The 17,596-nt window shown below is 42.8% G+C and overlaps 1 protein-coding gene across 1 annotated transcript in view; it reads left to right on the top strand.

The window, feature by feature from the left end:
* Window positions 1-17,596, top strand: part of LOC138953973 (pleckstrin homology domain-containing family H member 1-like) — a gene marked incomplete in the record, with an annotated part of 204,408 nt that overhangs the window by 80,492 nt on the left and 106,320 nt on the right.

The raw sequence follows: 17,596 nt of genomic DNA, 5'->3' as shown, positions 1-17,596 counted from the left end.
AAGGACAACTCTTTAAACGTCTAGTGTAATCGTTTTTCCAAAAGGGGATTTTTTTCCTTTCGGAAGCATGTGGTCTGTGAACAGCGGAGAGAAACAAGGAACCTTGGGCGTTGGCTAAAACATGCAGTTTTCTTGATAGTTGTTGTTTGTTTCTTTCTGTTTGTATGTTGTTGTTGTTGTTGTTGTTGTTGTTGTTGTTGTTGTTGTTTAACTATAAGAGAGAGAGAGGGACAGAAAAAAAGAAAGAAGAGAGACAGAGCGAGAGAGAGACACACAGACAGACAGAGACAAAATCAGAGGGAGATATCTTTAGACTGAGAGAGAGAGAGAGAGAGGAGGTGTGTGTGTGTGTGTGTGTGTGTGAGGGGGGGTGGTTGTAGGGTGGGAGTCAGAATTAATAGAAAGAGACAGTGGAAAGTATCGAGGGAACAGTGGGGTGGGCGTGGAAACGTCGTCGAAGAGAATGGGGCAAACCAACAATATAAGCATTCATTCGGTACTTTCCGACAATGCAGCATAATGCTAAAATCTGGCCAACCCAAACTAAAGGCATGTATTCATTAGGTCCTTTCAGTGTTAAGACTGAGTTACAAAACGTGCCATGCATTTGTTGGAGCATTTGCATTTTGTCAGACTTTGAAACGTACTAGACGTACTTTGACAACCGAGTGAAGATGGAGCTTTAACCGATCGTTTCTCAACGAACCTTGTTTTTCCGCGTTAAAAAACGACCCGTACTCCTTCCAACACAGCCCGTCCCATTCCTATGCCTTAAACCTTCTTACCCATCTGATGAAATCCCCGAAGCTGGACGTACTCTTACATGCAAGTAAAGATGACGGTTTGATTATTTTATCGTGTCTCAAGGAATCTTGTACCAAGCTATTCCAAGTTCAAATACGACACATGTCTTTCAACACAGCCCAACCTAGGGTATCCCATCCCTCCTTTATTTTACCAATCCCCTCCTCCGTCTTTCCATCTCCTCCGATCAAATCTCTGAAGCTGGACATTCTTTTGCAGCCAAGTGAAGATGAGGGTTTAATGTATCGTTTCTCCAGGAACCTTGTACCCAGCCATTCCAAGTTAAAATACGACCAATTTCTTTCAACACTGCCCAACCTATTCTATCCCATCCCTTCTTCCTTCTTCTATTCCTTTTTTCCATCTCCGTCCTCCGATGAAACCCCTGAAGCTGGACGTACTATTGCATGCAAGTGAAGAAGATAAGAGTAATGTTTAATCCATCGTTCCTAAAACACCCTTGTCACCTGCTATTCCAAGTTAATACAGGAAAAGTCTCCTTTCCAACACAGACCAACCCCTCCATATCCTCTCTTACTTCGTCTTCCAACCCCCACTTCCACGTGAAGTCCGGGAAAGTTAAGATAAGAGTAATGTTTAATCCATCGCTCCTAAAGCAACCTTGTCTCCAGCTATTCCAAGTTAAACAAGAAATTCCTCCGAGGTAGGAAAAACACGCCGTAGACGGTGGCACGCCTAGTTTTTTCCACCGCAGGAACAACACCCAATTCGTTCCCCCGCAAGACGAACAACATGGTAGGTGTCTCCAAATGAATGCCTTAAAATAGTAGATAACCAGACTTTCTAGTATTGAAGTTTATATCATACTGTTCGGTACTTTATTTTGCATTGGATCAGCTAGTTGTCTTACCATTTACACTCTCGTGTACTACATAAGAGAAGAAATGTCATCAAGACAAGTCAGAAATACTGTCTCCCACGTTAAAAATGTTGAAATAACACAAAGCACGGTCAACAGAAGGGCTTAAATCTTTTTGCTGGTCAAAGTCAAACTACTTGTGGATACTGCTCTTCATTTTTAAGTTTAAGCTTACCTTAGTTTAGACTCATGATCGGTTCAAAGATCAACAGTGAAATTTGACGGGGTAAGATCCCCCGCAGCTTGGTCGATTTGCCTACTACACCCCACCGCAACACTAGGGTAAGATCCCCCGCCGTTATGTTTATCAGAAAAAAAATGACATACAGCTATAATTTTTGTGTAAATCCACTAATTATGGATGTGATTGGACTCTGACATCTTCAGATGTACTCCAACATTTGGCACGAGCAATAAGTCACCGATTAACCATTGTTTTAGTGTGTGTGCGTGTGCGTGTGTGTGTGTGTGTGCGCGCGTGCGTGCGTGTATGTGTGTGTGTGCGTGCGTGCATGTGCATGTGTGTGTGTGTGTGTGTGTGTGTGTGTGTGTGTGTGTGTGTGTGTGTGAAAGAATTGCACATAAATATGTCCACTTTACACAGGAAGCTGTGAGGTTGTTACTTTTTGCTTTGAGTCCAGAGATATACTCTGACATGACAGGCATGCAAGACTTCATATGATGAGGAGAATCGTTTGTACTTGAAGGATTGTGCTTTTTAACAAAGCAGAATTATAAAACAAAAACAAAAAGCACTCAACTCTCTGTCTTTTTTCTTTTTTTGTGGTCATAAACAAAACAAACGTGATTAACTGCGTGTCATATAAAACTGTAGAGCACACTTATTCTTGAATGTTATGGAAATTAAAAGAAGTTGTTCCTCTGCAAGTGTGTGAATGTAGGAATTATAGTAGCCTATATGTGTTACAGCGATGTTAAATATGCTGTTCCAAGTAAACAGATAGTCTCAATAGTGCAGTGTGTGGGGTTTGCACACTTCTTTTAGACTTATTTTTTTTCTCAAAAATGTGACTCATGTAAAAAGATTTTTCCATTTCTTTACCAGGTAAAAATCATACATCATACATTACATCATAGTATTTCAGCCACAATAAAGTGTAACCACCCCCCCCACACACACACACAAGCACACACGCACACACACATATACACACACACAAAAACACACGCGCACGCGCACACACAGACGCACACACAGTCAATGAGAACAATTTTCTTTTAACTGTATCACTCTTTTCTTCGACTGATATTTTTTCAAAGTAGACAACGACCTCCCCCCCCCAGTTTAACTCCATAGGAAATCAAACAAAACCACACACAAATTACTTGACCGCACTTAAGTGACTAACACACACACACACACACACACACACACACACACACACACACACACACACACACACACACACACACACACATTCTGCAAGTACAATTGTCTTTAAAATGTATAACTCAAGAACGCACATAAAAAAATAAACAATCATAGAACGTGATTGTCAAACCATTCTGTTTGAACTTCAAAATGAATGTTAACTGTTGATTTTCAACACAACATTGCCAGTCAAATTAAAAAGAATGTTTCCGTGTCACAGTGTTGTTAAAAAAGAAAAGGGATTTACATACTTTTTACGCTTTACATTTGAAATAAACAACATCAACATTCCTTGTTGTCTGTGTGTTGTCTGTGAATGGAGCGACAGAACAGGATAAATCTAAACGAAATCATGGTGTCAAACAGCAGTTTCCATCTTGTTGAGCCCGACGCCTATGCCTGGCAAGACCAGAGCGATGCTTATACCGCTTCATGCACGCATTGCATAAATAAGCGTAGCCAGTAGAGTGGGTGATTTGGTGGTCACGAAGATACTTTCTTCTCATGAACGACTTTTGACAGGTTTGGCACTGAAACCCCGGCTTTTCACCCAGACATATATGCTTGTCCAGACTGCGTTTGTGTGCGTAAGATTTTTTGCAAACACCACACTGGAAAGGTTTGGTGCCTGCATGTTTGTTCATATGAGACTGGTAATCTACCTGTCGACCAAACCTCTTGTCACAAACTATGCATACAAAACGAGATTCGTTGCCATGTTTCTCACGTTTGTGATTGTCCAATGTTCGCTTGTGTTTGTATGCTGATCCGCATTCGTCACACAAATGGAGGAGACCAACCTTCTTCGGTGTAGAAGTCTGTAAAGGGACTGTCTCACCTATAGTCACCTCACTACTGATGTCTAGGTAGCTGTCGATTACTTCCCCAGACACCTCCCCGGCAGATAGCGTGTGGTCGCTGGTCTCCATCTGTCAAATAAAAACGCTTCAAACGGGTCAGTTTTGCTGTGCATGATGTGCTTTTTCAGCGCGCATGTGCGGGGGGGCGTAGTAGGCACTCCGGCAAAAATGCGGGGGACCTTATCTGGTGTCTGCGGGGGACCTTACCCACTGAGAATCGAGTACCACAAAATAACGCTAGATTAGAGCAGCTTATCCACGATGCTGGTGCCCAAAAACGCGCATACAAGGCTGCAAGGTATCGAAGATTAAACTGTGAGTATTAAAATAGTGCTTTAAATGGTAGTTCTAGGTTAATTTGTACGAAATTGAGACCTCTCTGTATAATTTTCACGGACTTCGGCAGAAAATCGAACGCCACTGTTCACGAGTACACAACAAGACATAAGTTACATATTATACATTTTGCCTGGGCAATTCTGCTTCAGAATATCTATACTTGATAATGTGATTTGCCACAACGTACCTTCACAGGGCAATTCCTTTGCGAGATAACAATTTTGCTTCTGCGTGCGGGGGAACGAATTGGGTGTTGTTCCTGCGGTGGAAAAAACTAGGCGTGCCACCGTCTACGGCGTGAAAAACACCCCCGTCCTTAGCATTCTCACTGCCACCAACTGAGCAGGCACTGCTAACAAGTGTGGTTATTTCCCTTTGACCATTAATATGTCCCTCTATAAGTCCTTGTAGAATCTTAATCCACCAATAACTCCATAACCGTGTGTTTGACTGGTCCCAATTTTTTTGTAAGGACCGTCTCAGGAATGTATAGAACCTGTTCACCAAGTTTGGTGACGATCGGTCCGTTCATTCTTGAGATCTAGATGCGAACACAAACAAACCAACAAACAAACACATCGAGCGAAACCTATACACACCCCTATACCGGGGTGTAAATAGGAAGTATTCTTCCAACCCAGGCCAACCCATTTGTGATATTCTCCAGAGCTGTGTAACGTATATTAAATGGCAACTAGAATGCATTCTCTTTACATTTTTTTCAGTAATACTCCAGTTAGATAATGATACAGACATGCAACACAAAACATAGTATATAGTTATGTCTTAAATAAAAATAAATAAAAAAATTGTTAGTGTTCAAATCCATGTCACAACCTTTGGTTTCCATGCTACGAAGTTGACGTACTTTAAAACCCTTGTAATTTACTGAACGTAGACAAACTAAATGTGCAAGTATTTCTAATTCTTTATCTGCAGGTCAAGGATATACATAAATGCAACCAGTTCTTATTAATGCAATCAATTTGTATGGATATATTGTCTCAGTTTAAGTGAAGAAATGTCAACTTCGTAACATGGTTTCCACGGGTACATACGGCTCTGGAGAATAACCCACATGTATGTTTGGGGCGATTTATATAGCGCTTGACGTTTCTCTAAGCGCTTTACATATTAATTTCTGCCGTGTGAGATGGAATTTTTTACTCAATATATCACGCATTCACATCGGCCAGTAAATCTCAAGCCAATTAAGGCGAATATTTACTTTTCACGGCCTATTATTCCAAGTCACACGGGTATTTGGTGGACATTTGTATCTATGCCTATACAATTTTGCCAGGAAAGACCCTTTCGTCAATCGTGGGATCTTTAACGTGCACACCCCAATGTAGTGTACACGAAGGGACCTCGGTTTTTCGTCTCATCAGAAAGACTAGCACTTGAACCCACTACCTAGGTTAGGAAAGGGGGGAGAAAATTGCTAACGCCCTGACCCAGGGTCGAACTCGCAACCTCTCGCTTCCGAGGCAAGTGCGTTTACCACTCGGCCACCCACATCCTCTCTTATTTCGTCTTCCCATCCCCACTTCCACGTGAAATTCCGGAAGCTGGACGCACCGTTGCAGGCAAGTGAAGATGAGGTTTTAATCCATCGTTTGTCAAGCCGCCCTGACCCTGTCCCCATTCCCAGTTAAAATACGACCAGTCTCCTTCCAACACCCATCCCACCCCATCTCCGCTTCCTTCTTCCTGTCGTCTATTCCTTCTTTCTTTCCCCTGTGTCCTCTTCCAGGCAAGAGAAGATGAGGGGTTAACCCATCGTTTCTGGTTTGTCAGGAAGCATTGTCTTCGGCTATTTCACTTAAAACAAGAAATTCCTATGAGGTAGGAAAAACACCCCCGTCAAAGGGAAATAACCTTCTCAGTTGGTGGCAGTGACTGAGTGAGAATGGTTATTTCCCTTTGACCATGAAGATGTCCCTGTATAAGTCCTTGTATAATTTTAATCCACCAATAACTCCCTAACCGTGTGTTTGACTGGTTCCAATTTTTGTAAGGACCGTCTCAGGAATGTATAGAACCTGTTCACCAAGTTTGGTGACGATCGGTCCGTTCATTCTTGAGATCTATATGCGAACACAAACACACAAACACCCAAACAAACACATCGAGCGAAACCTATACACACCCCTATACCGGGGGTGTAATAAGACCTATCGCACATTTTCTCTCTTACTTTGTCTTCCCATCCCCACTTGCACGTGAAATCCCCGAAGCTGAGCTGGACGCACTCTTGCGGGCAAGTGAAGATGAAGGTTTCTCGAAGGGCTATACGAAACAGCCCATCCCAGCCCATCTACTCTGCCTTCTTCCCGTCGTGTATTCCTTCATTCCATCTTCTCCATGTGAAATTCCGGAAGATGGACGCACTGTTGCAGGCAAGTGGAGATGAGGGGTTAATCCATCGTTTGTCAAGGCGTCTCCGGCACCCCATTCCCCTCAAAGGGGCAGCGGCCGGGCTCTCAATTAGACGCCAACAGGAGAGTCATCCATCCAGTTTACTTTGATGGGGCACTTTGATTTGATGCCCTCGCCCGGGCGTGAGGGTGCTTGTTGATTGGGGGAGGGGGGGGGAAAAGAGCGAGGGGGTTGTGTGTGTGTGTGTGTGGGTGGGGGGGGGGGGGAGTGAGGGTGGTTGAATGTATGTGTGTGTGTGGTTGTGTGTGTGTGTGTTCTGCAAATCTCAACCACTGGAGCGTGTATCAATCAATATGCCTCGCTTGGTTTGAGAGTTTCTTATTGAAGACACAACGGCACACACTTCGAATGATGAAACGTATGACTTTAGGTTTACATGTTTTTGTGGGTGTTTTTTTCTTCATAATTTCATTTTGCTCTGGGAATTTCCACCACAGGAACGTATATATCCAAGTGTCTGGCTGCGAAGGATAGAGCCAGACTTTTTGATTCAAGCTCCTGTGCTCTTCTCTGAATGCCGGCTACTCCAAGCAGGAAAGGCAATTTGAAATTGGACTTGCTGCTGTGTTGTGCGTGTGATTGAGTTGTTGTTGCGCATTGTGAGGGCCTTTTGTTTAAATTGCAATAGATTGAAATTGTTTTTTGGATATTTGAGAGCAGATGGGACCAAAGTCGATGATAAAGTTGTTCGAGGTGTGTGAGTGGGGGTTAGTGTGTGTTTGTATATGTGGTGTGTGTGTGTGTACGTTTACGTGTGTGCGTGCGCGCGCGCGTGTGTGCGTGTACGTTTACGTGTGTGCGTGCGCGCGCGCGCGTGTGTGTGTGTGTGTCCATGCGTGCGAGCATGTGCTAAGGAAAGACTCACTGCGGACAGTCCATGTATTACTTTAAAAACTCACTTTTTTGCGTAAAACAAATAGAGAGTAAATACGGATGCCTCGGTTTCTTTTTCCCCCGTTAGAATCAGAAACTCTTGACATTGATTTACTTACGAGAAAACACGAAACACAACACTCACAACAAATATAGTCACCTTTACTTGCTAATTCCCAGCAGGAAACATCTCCCCCATTGTCAGGCTTTTAACGCAGGTTTCCGCTCCGCCGTTCTTCAACTTCTAAACGCGGTCATGTGACCCGTTATGCAAATGAGATGCAAATTGAAAACTGTTTGAGGCGCAGTCCATGCATCAGGACGGGTGACAGAAGAAGTCCCTGGGAGGTAATGGTGGAACTGAGGGGTGGGGGAGGGGGTCTTTTTCTGGGATTGACTGGAAACTGGAATGGTGGAATGATGCTTTGTGTACTTTGAATTTTTTTTCTCGTCGCAGTGGGATTCTCTAGAGATAGGGTAATCAGTGTGTTTGCACTTGTTGAGGAATTTTAGGTGTTGTATGTTGAAGAAGTTTTTTTGTGTGTGTAGTTGCTAAGGGATTTGAAACGGATGGCGTCATGTTTCGTACATGTTTGATTTTACGTATTATTTTAGATTCTCAAGAGGTAGTGTTATCACTTTGCTTGCATTTGTTTTTGGATTTAGGATATAGGGTTTTTTCTGGTATTGTGTGCTGGAGGGTATTTTTTTGTTGAGACTGAAATGGTTGGCATGATGGTTTTTGTACGTTGCATTTTGTGTCTTTGTGGAATTTTTTAGAGGTGGGTCAACCACTGTGTTTGCACTAGTTGAAGGATTTTAATTGGTAGTGATTTGCTGGTATTGTGAAGAAAGTCCTTTTTTGAATTCACTTGAGACTGAAACCGATGGCATGATGGTTTCTGTGCGTTGCATTTGGTGTCGTTGTGGAATTCCTTAGGGGTGGGGGTAATCACTGTGTTTGCACTTGTTGAAGGATTTTAAGTGGAAGTGATTTGCTGGTATTGTGGGGAAGTCTTTTTCTGGAATTCACTGGAGGCTGAAATCGATGGCATTTCGTGTATGCTGAATTCTGCGTCGTTGTGGGATTCCCCAGAGGTTGGGTAGTTACTGTGTTTGCACTTGCAGGGTGATTTTAGGTGGAGGTGATTTGCTGGAGTTGTGAGTTAGATGGTCGTACGGGTTTAAACTCCTGTGTGTTAAGAAGAATTGAGTAGACTTGGCGATTTTGAAGTCTGATGGTTGTAGGTTTTCCGAGCAGCAGAGCAAGCTCAGCAGAATGAGAGAAGAAGTCTTGTCGCTGGTTGACTCGGTTGCATTTATGCTGAAAACTTTCTCGTGTTGCATTTTTTGTAATTCATATGGGACAGGCCGATGGACAGAAAGACAGACAGACAGACATTGCACTACTACAAAATGTAGTACACTTTCAGAGAGGGAAGAAGCGGATTTAAAGGCATTATCCAATATTCACCGCATTTTACTTAAAGGTATGCCTAATCCCTTACCAGCATGCCCCATACGTTCCCTTTTTTCTTGCGTCACCTCCGAAGAATTAACCTTGTTAAAAGAGATTTAGGACTCAGAAGCAGCAAAGTAAGAAAAATAAGAACGCTTTATCCACAGGGAGATATTCCCATTTGAATTTTTTTCCGATAGATTTTCTTCGCAATGTTTCTTGTTTTTGTCGCCGTTAACAAGCTCCTGTGGCGTTAGCCAGGAGGAAAAAAAGCATCTTCGCAGCTTGAAATTAGCTTAATAAGGGTTGTAGCTTTTCTTTCTTTTTTAAATTTTTTTGGGGGGCCTTAAGCCGATTGACAGGTTTGGAAAGCTTGCAATTGCAAGCGTAAGAAAGTCTCCTGAGATTTTGACGTAAGACACGAGTGATGGTAGAGTTAAGTTAAATGTTTTTATTGCTTCTGTTTTGTAACTTACTCAGTGTCAGAAGTTTGTTATTAAAAGTGTTGAAGGTTATTTATTTTAGCCTGTAATGCATTTCCAAAATGAGATTATTGATTGCATGTCTTCTTGGAATATGCAATCCCAAGGCGCCTGAAAGAACAAAATGACCAAAGAAAAGATGGATATGAGAAGCTTGTTACTCAGAATATACCTTCCGGGGGGACATAAAGAAATACAGAAGTGGAATATGAAAAAGGCACATTGATTTTCACATTCTCGAACACATCCCATTCCTTGACCCTGGGGCTGTCTTTTAATGAATTGATTCCAATCACTTTTTAATTAATGCCTTGAAGGATGAGAAAAAACGCACATCGCAGAACACAGTGAAACGTATGATGATAACTCTCTCTCTCTCACACACACACACACACTTACACACACGCACGCACGCACGCACACACACACACACACACACACAAACACACACACTCACATAAACACACACACATATACTCACACAAACATACACACACACACACACACAAACACACACACACACACACACACACACACACACACACACACACTTTTGAATCATTTTAATTACTGAGTAAAATTCTGCCCCAGTTGCACTTCAGGAAGAAGAAGTTGTCACTTTTTTGTGACTTAGCCCACAGGCAGGAAAACAGCAGGCTTTGTTCGAAATTGCCAGGTCGACACATTTCTGTTTGGGAACCGAGTCCACAGGGCTGCGTGACAGGCGATTAGATAGAAGCGGTGGTGGGGGTGGCTCGGAAGACTGGGAAGGGAGTAAGGTGAGGGGGGGGGGGGGGGGTGCACGGAAGAAGGTTTTTAGAGACAAAAGATCGATTGGTTTCGATCGGGCTGGCCACACTAAAGTGCGCTTCACACGTCGCGTCACGCCGAACTGAAATAGGATGATGTTGCCTGTCATTTCTTTCGGGGTTGTCTCGGTAAGCGGGTTGGGGGAAATGTGATGAAAGAAAAACTAACGGAATGCTCAGAACCAAAAGAGAGAGAGAGAGAGAGAGAGAGAGAGAGAGAGAGAGAGAGAGAGAGAGAGAGGGGGGGGGAGGGGGGGGGGGGGGGGGGGGCAGGCCGACAGAGACAGAGAGAAAGAAAGAAGAAGTATTTCTCGAGGTACGGTTTAAATTTGATTAAAAGAGGAACTTGAGTTCTGATTCCTCGTAAAGTTGAAATAGATAACGGTGCAGATTTATTCCCCAGCGTGTAAGGTGAGAAGGAAACTCGTTATTACGGACTAGTACAGCCACAAGGGGGCGTTTAAGGTCGAAACTTTTGAGGACGAAGTCGGAAGGATTGAAGGGAAGGAAGAAGAGCAGACATTTTCATTTATTTTGTTCATTTCATTTTCATAGGCGTAATCAGCCACCGGCACTTCCGGAAAGATGACTAAGGTCGTGTGCGTACCACAGTGGTGACACGTAGGTGGGACAAGGCTACGGGTCTCTGAGATTGCACATACAATTGACCCGTGTCTGTCCCGGTTGGGATTTGAACCCTTGATCCAAGGATCAGAAGTCCAGTGCTCCGACCTACCGTGTCCCAAGCATAGGGAATGCATTTGTTGTGTGAGGCAATGGTGTGTAGCCTGGACGAAGAAGTAAGAAAGGATCAGAAGTCCGGTGCTCCGACCTACCGTGTCCCAAGCATGGGGAGTGCATTTGTTGTGTGAGGCAATGGTGTGTAGCCTGGACGAAGAAGTAAGAAAGGGGGATACGATACAGGCATGATAATCTTTCTCCTTTTAAACCTCCCTTTGAATATAATTCTTAGTTGGAAAATGGACAGACAATACTAATGTGTTAGCCAGAGACAAGGGATCGAAGATGAGCTTTCCTGACCTGTCGACGGCCCCCAACAGAACAGCCTGGAGAAGGATTGATGATGATGACGACGACCACGATGATGATGATGATGATGATGATGATGATGATGATGATGATGATGATGATGATGATGATGATGATGATGATGATGATGATGATGATGATGATGATGATTTAACAAAACATGTTTTTGATGATGATGACGATGCCGTCTCTTAATTTAGTTCAGTGTTAAGAAAACTTAATTCCCCCTTTTCGACCATTTCCTGTGCTCATGTCTGAAGATGGGGTCATCATGGTGCAATGCCGTCAGTCAAACTCTGCCACAAGGCCGTTAATCGAAAAAGGAAATAAGAGTAGATGGAGAACGAGCAAATATATATTGCTACGGTGTTGGTAAAATAGTTCCCGGCATTTCGACGGAAAATGATACGATCACCTAAGTGCAGTTGCATCAGTCTATTTCTACAACAGGTTCGTTAATTAAAAGGGAACAAAAGGCGATAAGATCTACAGTTGCGAATCTTGCAAGATCGTGGGTAGATAGACAAAGCATGACTGATTGTGCAGCTTGGATCCAGTTTCTTGGTATTTTGAAGGGAAATGGATCAGAAATGGAAGTGAGTGCAGGGATCAACGAAGAAAAAGAGCGCAGAGAGTGGGGTTTGGGGGGAGATCATTTTCCCAAGTGAAGGAATTGGAAATGGTAAGGGAACTCTAATGCTGCTGTCAGAAATCAGCCTGAAAGCGAAGCATGACCCCAGAGTCCTCGCATGGAAATTGCTTGACCGCTCAGCACTCTCAGATTTGATTTGATCGAAACTGAGCCAAGTTAGCTATGGGTGGTGCAAAGAGAGAGAGAGAGAGAGAGAGAGAGAGAGAGAGAGAGAGAGAGAGAGAGAGAGAGAGAGAGAGAGAGAGAGAGAGACTCAAGACTCAAGAGGTTTACTGGTTATAGGCAAACTGCCCATGGCCAAGTGGGGATGGGGGTATCGGGCATAATTAATACAACACTTTTCGAAATCGAACGCGTGTCCGAGAGAGAGAGAGAGAGAGAGAGAGAGAGAGAGAGAGAGAGAGAGAGAGAGAGAGAGAGAGAGAGAGAGAGTGAGAGAGAGAGAGAAAGAGTGAGAGAGAGAGATAGGAAGGGAGGGAGAGGGGAAAGAGAGAGAATGAAAGAGAAAGGAAGAGATGGAGAGAGAGAGAGAGAGAGAGAGAGAGGAGAGAGAGAGAGAGAGAGAGAGAGAGAGAGAGAGAGAGAGAGAGAGAGAGAGAGAGAGAGAGAGAGAGAGAGAGAGAGAGAGAGAGAGAGAGAGAGAGAGAGATCCGTTATCTGGAAAGATAATTTTTTCGCAGGGAGAGGTCTTTCTAGTGGAAGAAACGTGCGAATTTGAAAGGAGTTATAACTGTCCAAGTCGGTGGCGATTCTGTGATTAATGATGATAAATGTAAAATGAAATATATGTTTTGTTGGAAATCAACTCAGCTTGTGCTGTTTTCGATTGTGCGTGCTTGGAATGATGAAATGCGAAGGATATGTGACTTTCACGAAGTGATTGATGACGATAAATGCTCAGGGGAAAATTTGCCTTTTTTTTTTTTTTAAAGAATGAACATAGTTTTTGCCTTCTTCGTTAAAAAGGCACATCTCTTCCTGTGTAAACGACTCAACTCACAGAATCGCGCTGCCCAATGTTTTTCCTGCATGCGTTTTTGTTTTCCAAGGCCTGAGACCGGCTTTCGCTCTAACCTTGGGCTTGGGATCATTGTCATGCCCATGCGTGCACAGCGGGCTTTTCGGACACCGAAGAGAGTCTGCACAAAGTTGACTCTGGGAAATACATCGAACGCTGAAGAATAAGAAGACTCTGGGAAATAAATCCTTTGCCAAACGAGATCGTCGAACCCACACCGATAGCGACAACTGGTTTCAAAGATGATAATTATGGAGTGAGATCCATCAAACCACTTAGACAAACAAACATCCACAACCTTGCTGCTTTCTGTGCAGAGAGGGATTTTTTTAATGAATGATTTTCATAACTGACACCTTTGTCAATCTACAAAATAAATCCCCCCCCCCCCACCCCCCAAAAAAAGAAGAAAAAAAAGAAAGAAAAAAAAGAAGAAAAATAAATAATAGATAAATAAATAAAATTACAAAATGTAAAAAATGCCACTCTGCGCAGAAAACATGTGTGCTGTTGATGCTTGGTGTGTGTCGAAGTGGAGAGATGGTCTTATCCCGTGTAAAAGCCTGACGACATCTGATACGGTCAGCCGAATCGTTTACACGAGAAGGGCTTCACCTTTGAGTGCGTTGGAATGCCAGTGTGCAATTGATATGGATGAGGGACAGGAGGGAGTTTACACAGGGCAGGGTAATGTATGTGTGAAGTGACAAAAAGGGCGAGAGTGTGTGAAGTGGTTGAAGATGGCCGTGATATATATGCACAAAAACAGTGGTTACACGGCCATGGATTCATTCATACAGAGTGAAGGTCCATGCATTATTTATCATGTCTCCAAGTCCAATAACGGCGGGACACAACGTTCCCCAGAAAACATCAGAAATATTTCATATCGACGCTTTTTCCTCCAGGAAATAAGCAGCTAGCACGTGCCAATTACAGGAGCAAGCCGATTGTACTACCTGCCTCACCCATTCCCCCCCCCCTCCCCTCTAACCCCCTCCCAAACCCCACTCCCGCCATTCCCATAATTATGGTCCTACTAAAATATTCGACGCAATATTTGCCATCTTTCCTCCGACATTTCTCCATAAAGAAGATGCTTCATCGATCACTTTCTTGCCCAACTCGCAGATCAATCTCGCTGTCCCTCTCTCTGTGTAAGTCCCGCTCTCTGGAAGAAGCTCAAAGTCTTCAACAAGGGGAAAGGGAAGGGATTACAGTGGAACCTGCCTTTTAAGACCTCCGAGAATCTGAGAACATCGGGTCTTTAAAAGTGGAGGTAGTGGAAGAATTAAGGCAATCTTACAGAGGTTATGAACAGACAATCTGAAAACATCGGGTCTTTAAGTGGAGGTAGTGGAAGAATTAAGGCAATCTTACAGAGGTTATGAACAGACAATCTGAGAACATCAGGTCTTTAAGTGGAGGTAGTGGAAGAATTAAGGCAATCTTACAGAGGTTATGAACAGACAATCTGAGAACATCAGGTCTTTAAGTGGAGGTAGTGGAAGAATGAAGGCAATCTCACAGAGGTTATGAACAGACAATCTGAGAAAGCAAGGTCTTCTAAGGGAGGAAGTCTTGTATCGGGGTGTCGTAAAAGCGGGTTCCCCTGTAGTGCTTGGCAAGCAACAAACTGAAGCTTTCGCGTCGTGCCCTCGGGCCTTAGACTGCCAGTCAGCAGTTTCCTGTAAAGGGCAGAAGGTGGGGAGGTAGTTTCAACACCGTCCACGGTTCCTTAACACCCGCTTTATGTAGTTTTTAGGACCTAGAAAGAATTTGAAATGTGGTTCTTATCTTTGTTGAGACACGCATGTATGCTATTGATCACTTCAACTTCACTGTAATGGATAGTAATAAAATTTGTTTTAAAGTTTGAGAGAAAAACAACATTTTATTGATCAGTTCAATGTATTGTCAAAGACAGTAGTTTTATGTTCCTACAAAAGCGGCGTATGGCTGCCTTAATGGCGGGGTAAAAACGGTCATGCACGTAAAATTCCACTCGTGCAAAAAACACGAGTGTACGTGGGAGTTTCAGCCCACGAACGCAGAAGAAGAAGAAGAAGTAGTTTTATGTAAAGAACAGAATGCTTGAGGTTTAGCAAGCCGAGAGCAACATGAGGCCAAATTGTATCATGACTTTGATTTACGTGCAAATCGAGGCATTATTTAAAAAGACAATGCCGAGTGTTTCTTATCTATGAAAGGAAGAACGCTGAAGGTAGTTTGAGCCGAGAAGAGAAACCCTGTTTGACTCCTTGTCAATTTGTTCGTTGACTTTGAGCTTGAATAAAGTAGCCATTCATTTCATGGGACATAATTATGCCGTCAACACCTTCCTGAAAAAAGCACAAAAAAATGATAAATTTAAGCAGAAAGGAGACACGTCGTTTGATCTCGAGGGCAGGTTGTTCATTTTCTTTTTACTTGCATTATCGAGCCGTCTTTGAAAGACATAATTGTGCAGGCAGAACCTTCCTGTTAAGGACAGAAACCTGTAGTTAATTTATTTCGCTTAGAAGAGAGACGGTGTTTGATTTGAGGTCGGAATGTTCTCAGATTTTTTATACGAATGAAAATGTCATTCAATTAAGGACATGATTAAGAGTCAGCCGTTTCTTGATTAGACAGCGCTCGATCTTGAGGTTGCATTGTGCCTTGCCATTTGTACATGCTTAACCGAGCCTTTCTTTGACAAAAACCCAAACTTATGACCATGCAGCAGTTTCCGGTAAAAGGTTGAATCTTTCATTTATCACAAGACTTGAGTAGCGATGTCGCTAGGTCCTTACGTCATATTGTCGTTTGACGTTGTTACATGCATAACCAACACACTCTTTTCGAAGACATGTTTCTGGCAGAAGGTTCATGCGAGGACAGGACACATTGAGGCAGTGTTTAGCTTTGAGGAGAAACGGTGTCTGATTTGAGGTTAGGATTGTCTCGGATTTTTTTACGTGAATAACAAAGTCGTAGCATTCACTTGAAAAACGTGATTACGCAGTCAGCCGTTTTTGTTTTTGTAAAAAACAGAGCGTTGAAGATATCACACGCCTAGCGGAATTACGATGTCCGATTTTAAGGTCATAGTGTCCATTTACGTTTGTTACATAAAGAATCGCGCTGTTAAGTTTTCCTGGAGAAAGAGAGAGCAGAAAACGGAAGGCAGTAAAAGCTCTTTGATGTCATTCGATTTGAGGTTAGAATTGACATTGAATTTACGCTTGTTATTATTCTATTCGCTGAAAGGGCCGGTTAATGCCTCTTTTATGTGGAGCAGGGCAGCGATTTCAGCCACAAAGCCACATAAATATCTTCAGTGAGAGAGATAAAAGAACGTCTTTAAAATTCACGATAGCGAGTCGTTTGATCGTTCCAAACTCTTATATATTGGTAAAGAAAAAAGAAAAAAAATGCCCGAAGCACTGGATGATTTATCAGTGTCTTTCAAACGTTCATAAAATCATCAACAACGGCAATAAAACATAAAACGAAGATATGGAGAAAGAAAAGGAAAACCCCATAGAGAAAACCTGAATTTTATTGAACATTGATGTCTCCCTGTCATCCAGAGATTTATGGAGGTGGACAAATCGGTTTCTTGTGCGTTCGTAAAGTTTTAAACAAAGGAGGAGCAAAGAATGGCTTCGTTGCGTGTGAAACCACAATTAATGGACACGTGACCTGGTGAACCAGATATGGATTTCTTTTAAAAGCAATGAAATCCTTCTTGGTAAACTTCTTCATTTGACAAGAATGGATGCGATGAAGTTTGATGCACATGATTCATTTGAATCTCAATGAAGCGCAAAATGTGAGTAAAGAGGATTGGAAATGCTGCTGATTTATGTCAGAAGGAGGAGGAAGAGGAGATGGGTTCGGATGAAAAAGAGGAACAAAAAGGGGGAGAAAACAGAAGAAAAAGAAGGAGGAAAATGGGGAGAAGTAATAAAGTAGTAAAACACAATGAGAAGGAAAGAAAAGAAGGAAGTAAACATGAAAGAAAGAGAATAAGCCTGTTCAGAAGGCGAATATTTTGGTATGAATTGGACTGGACAATACTTGATCGGATTATGCTTTTCTGATTGATATATGGTGACGTATGGCGCTCTGCCGTTTATTACAAACAACGCACACCGGTGTGGAATTCTAAGTTTAGACCCATTCTGGAAAGTTGTTGCTTTGAAAGGCAGCCTTTGTTCCATATATTTCACCAGTGTGACTGCCAATAAGCTTACCTAACACACTTGTGTGCACCCAAAACACGTCTTATCCGATGCTCTGAGATAGATTTAAAAAGAATTCAGTTGTGGGTGATTTACATGTATATCTATTAGTTTGCCACAACACGGCTGAACCAATTCCCCCTTGCTCGGCTGCATGTTGGCAAAACCTAAACGAAGCTGAGTCATTTTATATTTGGCTCAAAGGTGACCTTTGTGGCTGACCTTCGAGGTCAAGGATATCCCGAGAGATGCAGCAATTTAGCAACGCCCATAACTCTTCGTGATGGGGGATGAGGAATTGTGCGT

This window comes from Littorina saxatilis, linkage group LG17, assembly GCF_037325665.1.
Source record: "Littorina saxatilis isolate snail1 linkage group LG17, US_GU_Lsax_2.0, whole genome shotgun sequence".
Taxonomy (NCBI): domain Eukaryota; kingdom Metazoa; phylum Mollusca; class Gastropoda; order Littorinimorpha; family Littorinidae; genus Littorina; species Littorina saxatilis.
The sequence above is the reverse complement of the archived record's forward strand: the minus strand, read 5'-3'. Positions and strand labels throughout refer to the sequence as shown.